Source organism: Molothrus aeneus, chromosome 2 (genome assembly GCF_037042795.1).
Source record: "Molothrus aeneus isolate 106 chromosome 2, BPBGC_Maene_1.0, whole genome shotgun sequence".
Classification (NCBI taxonomy): Eukaryota; Metazoa; Chordata; class Aves; order Passeriformes; family Icteridae; genus Molothrus; species Molothrus aeneus.
This window is the reverse complement of record NC_089647.1, coordinates 77845492-77863432: the sequence shown is the minus strand read 5'-3', so window position 1 is coordinate 77863432 and position 17941 is coordinate 77845492. Positions and strand designations below refer to the sequence as shown.

At 51.1% G+C, this 17941-nt stretch overlaps 1 long non-coding RNA gene across 1 annotated transcript in view; it reads left to right on the top strand.

The window, feature by feature from the left end:
- The first annotated feature begins 7249 nt into the window (after positions 1-7249).
- The window catches only part of LOC136553531 (uncharacterized), a 72077-nt gene continuing 61385 nt past the window's right edge, over positions 7250-17941 (top strand). The window contains exon 1 of the long non-coding RNA XR_010783168.1: positions 7250-7357. This is a non-coding gene — a long non-coding RNA (uncharacterized lncRNA). The remainder of the gene's footprint in view (positions 7358-17941) is intronic.

Here is a 17941-nt window from a genome sequence, read left to right as displayed (position 1 = left end):
AAAATAAAATTAAATAAATGCATTTCCCCACCTCTCTTGCAGTTCAGCTCCTTTGTAATTGAGGGTTTCTCTCCCGAGTCGGGGGGTCCCACCTGCACCCGGCATTTTCTCTCCAGCCTTTCTTTCACCCTGAGCCGTAACATTGTGCAAACGATTTACGAAAGGAAAGACAAAAGATGCAGGACTCCTTTTTCACTCCTCCACGGTTTGTACTTGTATGGCTCCTAGAACGTAGCCAGAGAATCAAAGAAACACGCTGCTATTTGACAACTGTGATACTGTGATAAATTTTTGATTTTTTTTTCCCTAAAAACAACACACGAAAACTCTGCGAATTTTGCTTTCCTTGGGGTTGGTGTTATTATTACTCTGATTATTATTATTTTTTTTTTTAAGTTCGTCTCTCAGATGAAGATTTTGCCTCATGCTCCCTCCAGCCCTCTGGGGGTTGGGAGGGGGAGCAGCCCCCCGGGCCTGACGAGTCCCAGAGTAGGGGGCAGGCACAGAGGGATTATCTTTTTATTATTATTTTTATGTATATTATTTCATGTCTCCAACCGAGCTGATGCCTGCGTGCTTTTCACCATCCCCCTGAAGTGGCCCGGCAGAGTCACCTGGGAGGTGGGGACCAGAGCTGCTGGGAAGGAAGCCAGGGGTGGGGACACAGGCTGGGCTCGGGGTGCCAGCCTCCCCAGACCTGCCAAGAGCCCAGCCCTGCAGCCGAGGGCTGCGGGGACACCCCAGCCCAGAGCCCTTGAGCAGGGAGCGGGGCGCAAATGAAGTAAAGAGCACTAATTCCTCCTCAGAGACCCTGAGAGAAGAAGCGACAGCCTCCCTCCCCTCCCCCAGGGCTTGTGGAAATGTGTTTTGTGTGCCGTGAATGGTGGATGTCGTCTTGTCATTGTTAATAACGTGTATGTGAACGCGATTATTTTGTACAGTCAAATTAATTTATTTTCTGACATCACCCTTTTTTTTCCCTTTTTTTTTTGACTTCCCTGTAACAGTACAGAGCACACCAAAGAATTATCTTATTAATTTTGGTGATAGATTGTTGTTTATGCTGATGTGGTTTGTACAAAAAAGAAATCATTATATTTTTCAGCTTACTTGAATGAACGATGTAATGTGAAACAGACTCTTCCTGCATGTCCTTCGTGCGGTGTGTTGGTGCTGATAATATATAAATTTATGTATAGTTCATAGAGATATTATATTATTAGTACAGTGCATGGTGCTGTCACTCTGGAAGCCTTTAAACGTTGTCTTCATATTGTTGTGTTGGATCTAAAGAAGCAGGCGTTACTTTGAAAACAAACAGAAAACTTGAATAGAAAATAATTTTTTAAAGCTCATTCAATTTGCTTTTTATTCGTTTTTCAAAGCCCATTTGAATAAATAGAAAATAATAAAGTGAGGTATGAACTTTTTAAAAAATAATTTATGTAATGTAATCTTATTAGAGATATATTGGTGCTGATTTATAAACGAACTTTTTAATTTATGCATTTTTTCAATAACAGATTGCACTATACATTACGACATGGCAGGGTTTATAAACTATGGCTCGGGGGGATATATCACTATTTTTATGTATTTGCTACACGTAAGGTCACACACTTGCCCAACAGTTTTATGACACATGATACCTCCTAAATAATAATAAAAAAATTTGCTAATTTAAAACTTTTCATCTCTGTAAACCCCATAAAAATCAACAAAAAAAAATCATGCAAATGAATAAAAATATTGTTCCTATGTATTGCATGTGCCTTACTAACAGACAAGGGGCAGAGACAGACCAGAACACCCCCTTTTCCCCCCGAGGGTCAGCAGGTAGCTTCAGACCCAGCCATAGCCCCACACCTCGGCAGGAGCAGCACCGTGAGGTGTTGGGGGCGGCTGAGGTGCTCCGGCTTTGCCCAGAGAAACCTGTGAGTAAATAGGGTTCTCCTGCGGGTTTGCCTCTGGTCTGCAGCCGGGCAGAGGAGGGATGCTCGGGCAGAGCCAGCCCTGCTCCCCCGAGGCTGCGGGCCTCGCTCCTGGGGCTGAGGGCGGGGCGCGGGCTGAGGATTTTGGGGTGCCTGGTCACGATGGAGCAGCTGGGTGCCCTGCTGCTGGCATCCCGTGCACAGGGGGAAGAGAGGGAAGGACAGACAGACAGAGGTACGACACAGGCACAGGTCAGACATTTATACACATGACATTCTTCATCTGTCTCAAGGACAGCTAATCGGAATATAAAATCTAATCAATTAACATGTTTATTTCTGTTGGGGAGAAAACCCAAAACACCACCAACAAAACAACAACAAAAAAGGGAGATTTTCCTGGCAGTGTTCTCTTGAGGATACTAATGAGTTAAATAGCACTACTCTTCGGTAGGAGCCATATAAGCAAAACCGTATGCCAGAAGATGATTCTGAAACTCAGAGTGAGGTCAGACAAGAAATAACGCCAGGAAATCACTGGAATGAAGGAGAAGAAAACCCCCGAAGTTTTCAGAAGCTGAGTGAGGACAGGTTTCTCCTTTCGAGAACTGAGTAAAACCCGTGAAAAAAAATTCGGGCAGAATCGTGTGTCGGCATCCTCCAGGATTATTTCCTCTTTTAATTTTCTTTTTAAATAAAATAAATTAAATAAAACTGGCTCAGAGTGATTGCGCCCCCGCCCCGTAATTTACCAATGCTCGAAAATGACTGGTCAAAATGTCAAGAACAGTTTCACCAAAAGGTTAGAGTGTTTTTTAAGTCAGTTTTGTTAAATGTGGTAAAGGTGAAACAGGTTGCAAAGAGTTGTTTCAAGCAGAATGACAATAACCAACATACGAAGCAGAAAAACACTCATAAATGAGGGCTCCAATCAATGGGAAAACTTATAGCTCCCTAATGAAGTTTCTTGTGAAAAGGAGGGCGACACAAAGCCACCGAGACATGAATCATTCATGGGAAATATAAAAGATAAAAGATATCTGACAATGAGCAGAACCTTGTATAGAGTGTCTAAAACAAGTTTCCCCTTCTTATTTTCTGCTTCCCCCCCCTCCAACCTCCCTCTCCTAGTGTTCCCTGCCCGCCCTATAGAGTTAACATTGACCAGTGCACGTCCTGCCCCACTTCAAAGTAATTTAGCCCAGAACGGAAGGCTTGGCGCTTGGACAATCTTCATGGTGTGTTAGGATTTCTATGGCAATTGGCAAGCAAGACGTTCCCATCTGAATATGGCTCAAAGAAAGCCACTTATTGACACTGAGTTGGCCATCATCAAAGACTTCATCTTTTCCTAGGCGAAACGTGGTCCTAGCAAACACTGTGTAAATCATCTACCTTTGTAGTCGAGGCTGGGAGACATCTCGCCACACACTATTGCTGGCGCTCGGCCCTTTAAAGGCGACAGCGGCGGCAGCGAAGTTTGAAGGGACTAAGAAATTTCGGGAGTGTGGGAAATGGCATTGCGGGGAGGGGGGCTGGGGATATGGATAAGCGGGGCGTTCTCGGCCGAGAGTCTCGGGGCTGCGCCCCCCGACGCCCCCGCCACGGGCAGGGTGTGGGACGCGGGGCAGCCGGGATAGGGCTGCTGCTTTGTTTTTCAAAGCATGGGTGGTGGGGAGAACCGAGGATTTTCAGGGGTTTTCTCCGCGTGTTTCGTGCTTCTAGAGATGTCGCCAGGGAGTTGTGAAGCGCTGGCGAGGATGGACCGTCACACACTTCCCCCCCTCCCCCCGCCCCTTCCCCCGCCATCGCCCCGGAAAAATATTCCCAGGTAGAGCAGAGCAGGACGGGTCGGGAGTGAGCGGGGACACGCACTCACACTCACACGCCGACACACACGCTCCCCCCGGCTCGGACACCCAAACGCCGGCGGGGCGCTGCCACCGCTCCCCCCGCATCCCGCGTACCCCCAGCACACACAACCACGCTCCCGCATTCACACACACACCACGCAAGTGCCTAATCAGGCAGGGAGAAGTTCAAAGGCAGGTTCTTTGAAATTCAAACTACTGCTTTTATGGTACATCAACATGGAGCGTTAGGATTGCTATGGCAATGAGCGCAGCAAAAGCAAGCTGCATTTAAAATAGTCCACCTCGATTCGAGACACTCTATTAAGATACAGTTGCATTGACCTTTAGTTTCATGCCGTGTTAGCGCAGTCAATTTTCACTTCATCAGAACGTCTCATATTTTTTGGCCTCTCTCCCAACGACCCTCCCCCTCCCCCTTTTTTTTTTAGGACCCCCCCTCGCCAACTTCAGCAGATAAACAAATAAGTGAGGAAGAAGCTCCATCTCCAGCTCTTCTCGTCTTCTGCCTCCCCCTTTTTTTTTTCCCCCACCTAAGTACTTTTATTTGCAGAGCGATTGTTCTTTGTTTATTTAATACAAGTACTGTGTGAATGGTGAAAAATAAACACGATGAAAAATAACCAAACAGATGATTCCGCCAAGTGAAAAAGCCCGGACTTAATAAAAGTGCGAAGCAGTCACCGTTGAATGAGAAATCCTTTGAAGTGGAACTTATTATAGGAAGAATACTTTTTGGTTTCCCTAACGACGCTGCTGAATTGAAAGGGCTCGCCTTTGTCAACGATTTGTTCTCCTTTGCCGGGATGCCCGCAGAAATTACTTACATGGGCTGCCTTAACATGCAGCCTGCAAATCAGTAACTTCGCAGCTCAGACTCGCAGACGCCGCTCTTCTAAGGACAAAAAGAAGTCAGGAGGAAAACACCCCAACCTTTCATCCAGTCTCTTATTTTGGGGGGTGAAGGGGGGCGGCCGGAGAAAAGGGGGTTTGGGACGGGGGGGAGGCGAGTGGATCGGTGTGGCAGCACCCCCAGCCCCCGCCCGGCCGCAGGGACCCCGAGAGGGACCGTCCTCCGCTCCGGCCCGGCCCCGGAGAGAGCAGGGGGGCGGCGGAGCTCCTCCGGCAGCACTGTGTCCCTCCTTCCCCCACCCCCGCTCCCCCTTTTTTTCTCTTCTGCCAAGTGATTTTCCCAGGCAGAGACATATTTAATAAGGGTCGTTTATTACGAAGGCGCTTTGAAGGGTCGCCCCTGAAGCCCTGTGTCCATTAAAAACATGGAGGTGACATTTAAACCTCGTTTTAAAGGAGCTCTGGGGTAGTTCAATGAAAGGCAACTCGTTTGTCTTATGAGCTTGGAAACAACCTCCCTTCTTCTCCTTTTGACCACATGGCATAACTCAAAAACAATAGTTCAAAAGTAAAATGGCATCGTGGTGTTCAGCCTCAGACAGGCACCCATCTAGCAGGAGAGAAAAGGGATAGTCCATAACACAATGTGCTTTTTGTGTTCGACTCTGTCACAAGGATTTCGTTGTTTGCTTTAGAGGCTGCGCCTGTTATACTTTCTTGAAAGTGCTTGTGTTAAACAAGAGTTATAAGTCATCCAAAACAACAAACATTTTGATTTTCTTTGCCTAAAGGGTTTTCCCTGGCCATGGGCACCGTGAAAAAATAATGTACTTGCTGAGAAAGGAGCACCAGTAGTAGCATTACAAGCACAGTGCATTAAATATTGAATGACACGAGGAAAAAAAAAGAACTTGTCGAGGGGCACTCAGCCTTAAAGTCTTTCTTCAACTTTGTCTTCAGTGCCTGTTGGACTATTTAAGATGGTGTTAATTAAGGGCTGCATCTGATTCCACTAGCCCCCAGCTTTGTCTCTTTGCAGCGCTCCCATCAATAGCCCCTCTCAACCGCGGGCTTTCCCCACAAGTTGGTTTAGTGGTGCATGTGTCACTTCTTATTTTGAGGCTGAAGAGAAACCCGGATCGTGCATTAAGGGCAACAGGGAGATAGTAATCAAGCGGTGTTGTGGGGTTGTGGGGGGGGTGGGGGGTGGAGCGGTGGGGCAGCGACAGGAGGAGGAGGAGGAGGGTGCGCGTCCAAGGCTGGAGCAGGGCAGCAGGGAGCGGAGCGGGGGCACGGCGCCGGGGTGAGAGCCTGTTTGCACATTGCCAACAGCCTGTTTGGCAAACAAGAGGCTGGCGAGCTTAATTTGTTTCAAATTAATCGTTTTCCACGAGGAAAAAGAAAGAAAGGAAAAAAAAGAAACAAAACAACAAACCACCAACTCCACGCGTCAAACAGCCCTCCCCAAAATCCTGCAAGGGAGCAGGAGGAACAGCCTCCGGTCCCGCGGCAGCCCCGTGCGGGAGCCCACGCGTGGCTGCGTGGGGAGCCGTGGCGTGTGCCGGTGCCCCTCTCCGGCTGTGCCCCGGCCGATGCTGGCAGCCGCTGGCGCTGCCCTTGGCCGGCCCCGCCAGTGAGGCCGACCCTCGGTGCAGGGCAGCCCCCGGTGCGCCCCGGGCAGCGGGGAGGGCGAGGGCAGCCACCGGAGCAGGGGGACACAGCTCTGGGGACACCCGGCGGGACGCCTCGCCCTGCATTTACCCTCTCGTATTTAGGGACTCGCCGCTCTCCCCTCGGCGGGGAGCACCGAGGCACCCGCATTTCGGGGAGAAGCCTTTCCCGGGCCCCATCCCGGCGCCCCCCGCCCCGGTCGGGGGGGGGCTCCTCGAACCCCGATGGGGCGCCTCGTCCCTCCCTCCCTCCCCGAGAGCGCTGGAGGCCGAGAGGGGCTTTGCCCGTGGGGGCATCGTCTCGGCGCTCAGCAAATGCCAACAGCGGGGGTGCAAACTGGGGGGCGGCTCCTCTTTTCTGTACGGCTCCTTTTCAACCTGCCAAAGGCACCGGGTGTTGAAAGCAAGGGGGCGCAGAGGGATCCTTTGCAGGTGTGGGGGCTGTGTGCCCCCGTTCCCCCCGGGGTCAGCGGGGACCCTCTGCCCCAAAGTGCGCTCAGAGCTGAGGTCGGGTTAGAGGACCCCTTAATTGGATGGGGCGGGGGGAAGAATGGTTCACTTCAGTTCTGTCCTGCCCGAGTGGTGAGGAGGGGAAAGCCTAGCGTGAGGCTATGAAACCCAATAGCCAGATTCTGTTCGTCTTCTACTTTTTTTTTTTTTTTTTCAATCTCTATGTTCCCCCTCTCCTCCTCCTCTTCCTTTCACTCGGCAAGCCCGTCTGAAGCGCTCCAAATGGCCTTTCAAACAAGAAAACCCTTCAAGGAAAAATGGGCACACATCCCCTTCCAGGCACCTTGCCAAAATCTCCCAAGCACCCTACCTGGCATCCTAGCTTAAGTTTCTTCAAGAAGTATGTGTGTGTCTGAGTATGCGAGGGGGGTGGGGGGGTTCGGGGCCGAGGGGGGGTGGAACTACAGCCGTCCTGTAGTGGTAGACACAAGTTCAGAGCTCCACTTCTCCCCTCTTTAATTAGGCTGGGGAGAGCCGCGGAGGCCCCTGGTTGAGGTGCGAGCGAGGCGGCCGGGCAGAGCGAGTGAGTACCCAACGCAGCCCCGACGGGACCGGGATGGGCACCCGGGGAGCCGCGCCGGGGGGCTCCGCGCTCAGCGGGCAGCAGCGAGCAGCCGCCTCCCGGAGAGAGATGTGGGAGGGGAGGATGAGGATGAGGGTGGGAATAGCGGGCCGGGGGTGTGCCAGTGGGACTCGCTTCCCCGAACTGGCGGTGCGGGCCGCTAGGCGAAACTGGGGAGGCCAGAGCCGGTGCTGCAAAAGTCAGCTCGACCCAGCTGTGACTTCACCTATTAGCCCTGATGTCTTTCCGAGGAGATTGGCGGAGTTAAACATCCCACAATGGGCGCTCTGGGGCGTCTCCAGCCTGACCTCTACCCGGTTTTAATAGTTTCATAGGAACTTCATTAAATCAATTACTTAGTGAGCACATCATCATTTATTTGTAATTAGCACTGAAGAGCTTGATTTTTGCAGCAGCCCGCAGCCCGGTTCCCAGCGGGGTTGGCCATGTACTACAAGCACTTTTGTTTGCTGTGTGTGTTGACTCGTGGTATTATTCGGCCGCCACAATAAAAGTGTAATCTTCACGTCTTAATCTAGCGTTCAGGGAGGAAAGGAAAACAAACACGGGGCGGACGAGGCACCGGTTCCCGTGTCCGTGTCCCCCCCTGCTCGGGCCGGGCGCGGTGCGGCTACCGGGCCGTGCGGCGGGAGGAGGGCGGAGGGACCGGAGGGTGGGACGGACGCCGGGGCCGAAGGGGGGGAAAGGGAGGAAATGGGTCATCCGCAGCCAGGACAAAAGAGAGCGGCTCGGTGCCTTGAAGGGCACGGAAAAGGGGTGCGAACCGGCTGCCCGCGGCCCTGGGTGTGCGTGCTGGGGGGAAACCAGCGGGGCTCAGCGCTGGGGGTGCAGCAAGAAGGCTTTCGTACGGGGGGCTTCGGGGCAGGAAAGGGGACGGGTAGGGGCAGGGAAAGCCGCATCGGACGTGGGGTGGACGTGACTGTGTTAGGGGCGGGAGGAGAAGAGCAAAAACTCCCCGACGTAACCATCCAGGCCTCCTCTGCTTCTCCCCGCAGCCAGCGCCTTGCCATCGCGGCTCCCCACGGGGAGGCGGCTCCACGCGTGGGCCGCGCCACGGCTGCCCCCAGGCGACAGCCCCAGCCCCTCTCTCCCGCCGCAGGAGCTGCCGCGGCCGCGTCTCTGAGCACCCCGGCTCGGGCCCGGTGAGGGGCCGGGATCCCGGGCCGGCCCGGGGGGAGGAGGGCTCTGCAGCCCCCTCCCTCGTCGGCCTGCGCTGGCTCCCAGACAGGCAGGCAGGGGTTTGGGGAGTGGGGGCTGTTTTGGAGTGTCTGCCTGCCGCCCCTTCTCTTCCCTCACTCCCTCGCAGCCCGAGGGAGGGAGGGGAGCTGATGTCCCGTTGGAGGCTGCAGCACACCCGCAAGCCCAGGGGCTTCTGCACCCCACGCGTGCCAGTCGCGGGTAGGCACCGAGGCAGAGACCCGAGGGAAAAGAGCAAGGGGGCGGGTCGGGCTGTGTGTGCCCCTGTACGGGAGCAGTACCGTGTTCGGCTCTGACGACAGGCCCACTCTTGGTATTCGGGCGCTGCCCACATTTCGGCAGATCACCTGCAGAGGGGCTCTCTCGCCCCGCTGCCCCGTCCTTCCCCACGGAAACCGTCGAGGTGAACGGGACGAGCGGCCCCGCCGGTACTTGCCTGGATCGGCTCCTACCGGCCGAGGGGATGGATAGTTATTTCCATCTCGTCTTAATTTCCATCCTCGACGTGGCGAGAGCCCGGGTCCGGGGCAAGACAAGTGCAGAGCAGGGTGCAGATGTCACCCGCGATGGAACTGCCCCTCGCCGTGCCGTCGGTCACCTCGTCTATCGCGGTGGGTCTCCATCGCCCCCGGCCCGGGCCGAGAGGAGCGAGTCCCGGAGCCCCCCAGCTGCAGGGCCCAAGTGGGGGCTGGCGGTGCTGGCAGGGCACAGGTCCCCGCGTAGGCAGGGCTGCCGTGGCGGCACACGGGTGATAAAACACGCCGTGGGGGCGGGGGGCGAACTGTCTCTCCCCTCCGCCCCAAAAACATCGCTTGGCATTAGTGCAAGGGCCAAGTTCCCAAATTCAAGCAAACAGTAGGGAAAAAACCCCTGAATATCCTCTGGGAGACGGAGAGGAGAGAGGTGCTTTATTTGCGCGGAGAAGCCGGGACGCGACGTGATTTTAATTGCTATGTATTTTTAATATTAAATCGTTTTAACATGTAACATAACCGATCTCTTCTGTCCGAAAACGACCGTCCGAGAAGCCGAGCGGGGCGCGTTTGTCGCCAGGGTTGGGATAAATGGGAGTTCCCCGCGATGGCAGCGAGGGAGGCTGCGCGGGCGCAGAGGTTGCGCGGCGGCTGAGAGCGGTCCCAGCGTGGTGAGCTCTCTTCTTGCCGGGCAGGAGACCGAGCCCGGCACAGAGCCGAACCCTCAAACGTTGAAAACAAAAAAGGTGTTTCCCGTGGGGGAGAAAACCAGTACCATCCTCTCCTCCTCCTTCTCCCAGATCTACAAATCCCGCAATTTACTCCGCGGGGAGTGCTCACGCGGATTCGTGGGAACCGGCCCGCGTTGTAGGGTGCTATCTTTAGGGCATAGGGCTGGAAATGGAGGGATAACACCAGGCTTTGCAGAGCAGGAGACCTGCAGGTGGGGAAGGTAGCGCTGGCTGCAGCCGGACGAGTCAGGGCGTCAGCCGTAGGTGAGGCGAGTTGCTCGTGGGAGGAGGGAGGAGGAAAGCAGGACCGCAGGCCATCCGTGCTCCCCGTCCAGCCCCTCAGTGTGCCGGGCAGCCGTGGCGGGGCTGCTCCCGCTGTGCGCGGCTCCAAGGAGCGGAGGCGGCCTGCGGCAGAGGCACCTGCCCTGACCAGGAGCGGGTCCTGCCCTTGCCTCTGAGTTTTATGGAAGCGGGAGCACGTTCCCAGCCCGGACGTGTTCTATAAGCTAAAGCCCGTTTGGGTGGGTGGCGGTGCTGCCGCTGTGCCGTCCCGAGGCCCCACGGCAGAGGCATGTCCCGGGTGGAGCCTCAGGGAGTCACGGGCAGTGTCCGTGTGGGGCAGCTCAGCAGCCCCCGGCCTCTGGCTCCAGTCCCTTCTGCCCCGCGGCCTCTCCTGCCTGGCCACGAGTGTTCCTGCTCGTGCCTGCCCGTCCCACTTGTGTCCTGCCCGTGCCACCCTCCCTGCCTCTCTTGCTTGGCCTGTCCCTGCCTGCCCAACCTGCAGTCCCTGGACCAGCAACCCTCAGCCTCTGCCCCTGGTGCTGTTCATCACTGGCAGGAGCTCATGGACATTTGTTGAGGCTGTACCCTCTCACAGGGTACATCCCTTTCATCTGCTCTAAGGAGGAGGGAAGCTGCGTCCTGTGGGAAATGGGTGAGGAGAGAAGGGTCAACAGGGCAAATCCGGTCGGCTCTACCCTGTCCCAAACCTGGAAGCAGCTTCCCAGACACCCACCTGCCATCACCAACCTGGATGGCAGATTGTGTTTAGAAGCTGGGGCCATGATACCAAATATTTTACAGCAGCTGTTTAATGTTGTCCTACCCAGTTATTAAAGACAAATAGGAGTAAATTAAAACAACACTGTAAAGTGAAGTAAAAACCCTTCTTTCATTCTACTAAAAGACAATATCTTTCAATTAAGGAATATTTGAATTCCACAAAAACGCAGACTCTCCACAGTGACATAAGACTTTGCTTTTCAAACTGTAGCCAAATAGAAACCAGCCCAGCTCAGACCAAGCTTAGGCACAGGGGCCGTGATCCCATGGGCCAAGGGCCAGGGCCGGCCAAAGACAGGGGCCTGCTGCTCTGATTCTACCCCAGAATACTTTGATTCTACCTCAGATTCCCTCATTGTGGGAGGTCTCCTTTGACTTTTTTGTTCTCATTTCTCGCAGGACAGGGAAGCAGGCTTGGCCCAGAGCAGATTTTTAGGTTCCAAGTTTGCTGGTGGTGATCCAGGGCAGCACCAGGCGCTGGCTTCGGCAGCCGTGCCCAAGTGCCCAAGTGTGCCTAACTGCTGGGGACAGCCCTTGGATTCTTTCCCCCCTGTTCTCTAGCACAGAAAAAAAAAAACCCAAACCCTCCCTTGAAATGGTTCATCATGCAATGCCTGAAAACCTTGAATTACCTTATGCCATCACCCGACCCAGGGCAGTCTGCCCAGGATTTTATCAACACTTACTTCATCAGTACTTAGATTTCTATTCTGTAGTTGGCAATGCTCATATGCCAGATGCACTTGCCATTTAGTGCATCCTGCCAGGGTTACAGAAATATAACCCAGGAATGAGATTAACCTGGGACCATACCTGTGGGGTTTGATGCTTGCTGCTGGCACCTGGGATCTTTTCAGGGGTATGAACCTGCCAGGCAGTCCTTGGAGAGGGAACTTTGAGCTGGGCACATGCAATTCTGCACCAGGTGGCTCTTAAATAAAAAAGTAGAGAAAATGGGAAGAACTTAGGCCCAAATACAAAAATGCGCTGTTGGCATTGAGCTCTTCCAGTGGAGTAGAGAAGCAGGGAGGTCAATAGTCCTGATTGTCCAAGATGGCAATGAGCTGGCAAGAAAGGATTTAGCAACATTTTATAGCCACATAAATGGAGCTACATTCAGTGTTTTGTAAGGTACCATAAAGCATAAGTCCTTCTGTCTCTTGGCTGCTCCAGTTCTGCTTTGTTTTACCCAAAAAGAGACAATGTCTGCAATTGCAGCTAAAACCCCTCTAGACACACATAACACGTGCATGTACCTACACCTGCCCTTCCACACAGGCACCAGTCTCACCCAAATACTCTCAGATCATGTTCATTAGAAGAATAAATTCCACAGGGATTTTCCCAGAATATAAGGGAAACAAAAACAACCTCAAAAGAAAGATGATGCTGCTGGCATCCACTTGCTTTCTTCCCTGAGCTCTCCAAGAACACTACCAACACCTTGCCACTGCACAGATCAAGGGGCACAGAGTGACAGCAAGGTCCCCTTTAATGGCAGATGTGGCCTTATTAAATGTGTTTTATAGTGTTTTCTTTATTTTTATTACTTTGCCACTTAAGAAGCAGTCCCATCTTTCCTAGGGATTATGGCATTGCTCCCTCCCTTTCTCAGCTGCCTATCTGTTGAAGAACTAAGAATTTTACAAAACCGATTTATTGTATCTAAAGCAAACTAAAAATGTCAAGGTGGAGGATTTTATTTAAAAAAAATTATTCTGACTGCCAGAAAACATGGGGCCAAGTTGTCACCAAGTCCATCTTACCTACTGCCCTACCAGAAGCATCACTTGCAGCTTTCCCTCTCCCCAGAGAACCTGGGGGTCTGATGAGCCAGCAGGAACAGGGATGGGGAGGAACATGTATCCCATCCTCTGGCTGGGCAGCTGGGCAGCCCAAATATGGGACTGGGAAGGGTAATGCTGAAATGAGTGTGGAGACAGCCCAAGCTGGTCCCCAGGAGAGAGGGCCCTGCACATCTTGTCTGCTGCCTCTGTCTGCTGCTTTGAGGAGGGCATCCTTCAGCTCCTGAGGGAAGGACCCCACCTCTACCCTCGCTGGGGCAGTGCCCATGCTCTGACATGGCAGGACACCTTCCAGCTCAGGATTCCCCATGGCAACATTGGGCTTGTGACTCATGGAGGGCAGCAGCACCATTTGCTGTGCTAGCACAGGCCCTGGTGCTCCCCAGTGATAAAAGGGAGCAGTATGACAATACACGAGCTGCCGGTGACATGGATGTGCAGGCTTGTCTGTGGCTGCCAGCTCTGGGAATGAGTGTGGCTCAGTGCTGGCAGAAGGTGCTTGATTGATGGCTGGGTATTGTGGGGCTACAGTAGATGTGTCGTGCCAGCTTCTGTGTACCCAGTCCAGAAACCCAGGGATTATATCAAAATGGCAGCTTACAACCATGCCTAAATAATAAAGGTGCTTTCTTACAAGTGCAGTGAACCCAGCCATTTCCTAATGCCAGCACTACATTTGCTTTCTGCATTTGCATCTGTGGCTTGTCTGAGCTCCACATGTTGGGGAATTTAAAAACAATCATTCGTATTTTTTTCCTTGTTTCTGAATGAACTAGGCTCCCGCAGAAAAATAGCAGGGGTGAATATATTTCTGTTCAGGGATATAGCATTCTAGTCAAGGAATTTGGAGAGCAAAAGCATAAATGTGCAGAACCGTGAAGAGATAATAGGTGGGGAAATGATTTTTAAAATGTAGAGGTAAAACAAGGATTACACTTTTCCAGAAGCAATTTGTAGACTGTGTGGCAGTAAGAATTGGCATGGCAAGTGTGAGTCTTGGCTGTGCACATATAGATGCTATAGAGATCCCTCACCAGCCATTTAGACAAATGATTAAGGCTAGAAGATGACAGTGTGCACACATTAAGGTGTGACACATGCTCACACACAAACACAGACGTACATGTATGGGCACACACATATCTTTACAATCAGCACTGCCTAATTATTCTTTTGTTTTCAGAAGGTTTAGAAATGTTGAAGCACTCTGATAATTTATGCTTACCTATGGAGTCTCAACCATTGGGGTGGTACCTGGTTTATTTCTTGTTGATGTTGATGTCAATAATTTATTTCAATGACCAGAGGGGACGTGCTATGCATTAATGATTACTTACTTGCTCTATACATATTCAGATTTTGACTCCTGAGACTGTGCACATTTAGTTTGCCAAGAGATGCTGCTGCCTCTCCAGCAGGTATTATTGACTGAGGCAGCATTAAAGCAGCAAGAGGGGCACTGGGAAAATATCACTGATAGCTGAGAAGGGCCAGGAACAGATCATAAACTAAACTTCACTAAAGCTGAAATACACTCAGGACATTATCTTTCAATGAAAGATTATTTAAAACTCAAGTCTTTGAGTGCAGAGATCATAATGGATCAATTACATTTCAGAGCCAAAATTGTGTTGCCAGGTTATAAACTCACATTTCTGTCACGGTCCAGTTGCTGCTAGCTAACCATCTCTTCAGCCACCAGCACTGCATTTTTAAAGGACAGTTTGGGAGATACATGGCTTGTGAGGAACCAGGGGTGCCAGAGAATCAGTCTAGTTCAAGACTGACTCTTTCTTTCTGTAGCACGGGAGGGAGCGCTGGGCCCACGGCGCCATCAGCTCAGGGGAGGTGAGGGAAGCACAGACAGAATTGCTAACTACATCTCCCTCCATGACAAACTTGTTTCCCTTGTAAGAGGTGAGATACTTCTTCAAAGCACAAAGGAGAGGGGATAACTGGCAGGTGGGGCTCTGTTTGAGCATGCAGAGATTTTCTCCCCCTTCCCTGAGGTCTATTTTTTGTGGTTGTGACTGCCTTTGAAAGGCAGTAATGAGGTAGGAAATCTTCACACTCTTTTTGGCATTGAAGGGTTTCAGAGCAGGATTGATGCTGGATGGCTGGGAAGAGGAAGTCCAAAGCAGAAGTATTTTGGAGTAGTGTAGTTTTTTTTAGTGGCATACATGCAAATAATTTCATATTTGTGACTACATGGACAGCTAGCAGAGCAGGACCATTTACAAGTTTTCCTAAATGGTGGTTCTTGTTGCTGATCATCTTTATGCAGACCTGGTTATTCTTGCTTCTGAAAGCCTATCTTCTTTAGGGTCTCTCTGGGATGATGTAAAGTTTTAATTGACAATATGGATTTCTAACTCAGCTAATACTAACATTGGCCTTAAGACAAATCAACACAGCACTGGCAGGAAGAAAGAATTCCCTTAGTGGAAGCTGGAAGGTGTTTCTTTTCTCTCTTGTGTGCGAGAAATAAAAATCTTCCCCCAGATCTGCTCCAGGAGACGTGGTCTGTGCACAGGGCTGGGAGCTGGGCTACACAACCACTAATCCCAGCTCTGACAGATCCCCTTGGTGGCAAATCTCCCCAGCCTCCCTTTCAACACCTGTAAAATGGAGATAATGAGCAGGACACCCTCCCTTCCCCGGGGCTGGGTGCCGTGTGCGGAGCTGCCGGGGCTGGTCCCGCAGGCATCCCTGTGTGCAGCCCTGCTCCACACACTGGCATTTTGCTGCCATTTGGTTGGCAGAAATACCCCACAACAGCACAGTGCTCCAGACGATCACGAGCAGCCATGTAGCAGTCATCCTTTGTTTTCTTTAAACGATTTCAACAAATATAATGTCTCTTTTTTCTGGAGCTGCAGGCAAACCATTTGGCCTCCTGGCAGACAGCTTTCCTGGGCCTCTGAGCCCACTGCGTTTACTGGAGAGGCTCATGTCGCATTTTCTGCCCCTTTCTTTCAAAATGTTCCTTTTGGGGAGGGGAAGGCATGCTCTTATTCTCTTTTATTTCATTTTTGAGCGCCAGAGCTGGCAGAAAAGAGCTACCTTAGAACATGCGTGGCTGGTGCGGAGCAATGGCTGTGGTGGGGATGCTTCCTGGCTGCACGGGCTGTGTGCCTGTGATTAAGATCACTGTCAGAAAGAAAGCAGCACTTTTAGAGGGTTTTTCATAAAGCACCCAGCAGAACCCAGCATGGACCAGCAAGAGATCTGCTAAATGCCAAAATTGCACTCAGAGTGAATTTTTTTTGTCTTTGGAGGGTTTTTTAAAAAACTCTTTTATATTGACAAACTGTCAAGGAGAGATATTTCTGATTTTCAGGCTGAAACAAAGCACAATGACTCTCACTATGGCCCTAATAAAGGCAGGTAGGTGAAAAAAGAAAGAAGAAAAGAAATGCTTGCTTGGCTCTTGCCCCCACATATTTGTCAGTGTGCCTGTGACCTGAGCCAGCTGCTACCTCTGTGGCTCAGCTGCCACCGTGGTGGCCACAGTGTCACAGGGAAACTGGCCAGGTGCAGCCAAGGCCACCAGCCACCAGCCCTGGACACACAGTACAACCCTCACCACTCTAAACTCCATCTCTGCTGCAAAAACACGGGGAACACTGAGCAAAGCCTCACCAATTGTAACAAAAGCCACTCCCCCCATTGCACCAATAAAGTAATTTCCCCCCCTTTTCTTCTCTGAGAAAGCCGTGTATGAAGTTGTGGCAGAGAGGACCCAGGGCACACCAGGGACTGGAATTTAAGAGAGCTGAATCCTACATCCGCCTCCTGTCCTGTTACTCCATCCTGGAGATAATTGTGCTGTGTCTGTCCCTCTTTCAGCTGTCCTGTCTTTTAGGTCAGGCTTGTTCTTGTTATTTGTACCACACGTAGAACCAAGGGGGCTCCCAATTCACTGTGGTAGTGGTAGTAGTAGTAAAAATTGTAATTATAATTATATTAAGAGACCGAGCTGTAGCCAAAACAAAATCCCTTTTCACACATTCCTATTGAGATGTGATCCATAAAACTGCATTTTTATGTCAACACATTGGCAATGCTATAACCTGGAGGCTGGAATAGGCAAAAGCATAGCTATATGCATATTTATTTTATATCAGCCCATTTTTATACCAGTGTGTGTGTGATTGCATTGCACATAAGAATTTATTCTCCTGTGTTCACCGAGATATGCATACATAGCAGTGTTCCATTTACACAGGTAATGTTAGATGACTAGTTTGTTATTCTGGGTGGTGCACAGGTGTTCTAACCATTTTTGATCAGATGCAAGCTGGTCTAACTCTTTTAGGGCACCAGAAAGGATCATCAGGCTTATAACTTCACAGAGGCAAGGCATTGGCCCTTGCCACTTGTAGCTTCAAAAAAATACCAACAACCAAAACCCAAACTAATTGCAGGAGGTGCTACCACTTCCCTCCTTTGATGTGGCATCTCCCATAGCAGCAGATTGCCTCTCTGGCTCATCCAACTCTGGAGTCAGGTGGTTGTCTAGAAGTGACTTTTCCCCCTCTGGTATTTTGGCTCTTGGTCTCAAGGTTGGAGGCCGCAATTTTCAGCACCTGCTAATATTTTTTTTAACAGATGATAGAAAGGAAAATTTCCAAATGCAGCAGATACAATCTGCTGTTGCCTGGGTCAAGCATGGACCACAGGGTTCATTTGCCCTGGAGATGGGGGGCTAATGCTGTCCATGGTTCTGGCAATTGTCCCGTGTTCCTCTAGGATGGTGGTCGGTGTAGCGCCTTTCTGTGAATTCTGTGAATTCTTTGCTGCAGAGGAGAAGCACACTGTGTGAGAGCTCTCCTCTTCCTGCTGTAGCAGTGACTGGCCCCTCCAGCACCAGGAGAATCCACACTGCCAAAACCTGTAATTTGCATTATTTCAAACACACTTTCATTTAAAATCCAAAGGAAACATTGAACTAATTCAATATATGCAGGTTCAAATTGCAGCACTACCACAGTTAGAATTCAGATGCTCTGTTCCTTGCAGAGATCATGGCTAAAAGAAGTCTTGACATAAAACCCTGCTTTAATATTTCTGGCAGCTCTCTGTCCCACGACTTCCACCACCCTTTGCTAAGCAAGTCCCTTGCCCCCTTCCCTCTGTTTTTCTTGTGACAGTGTGTGTATTTTAATCCAATGTAACTATTTGTTCTCATAGCCTTCCCTGGCCAGCAGGAAGTAATGGGACCTCTGAATGGCTCTTGAGAGGCAAGGGAAATAA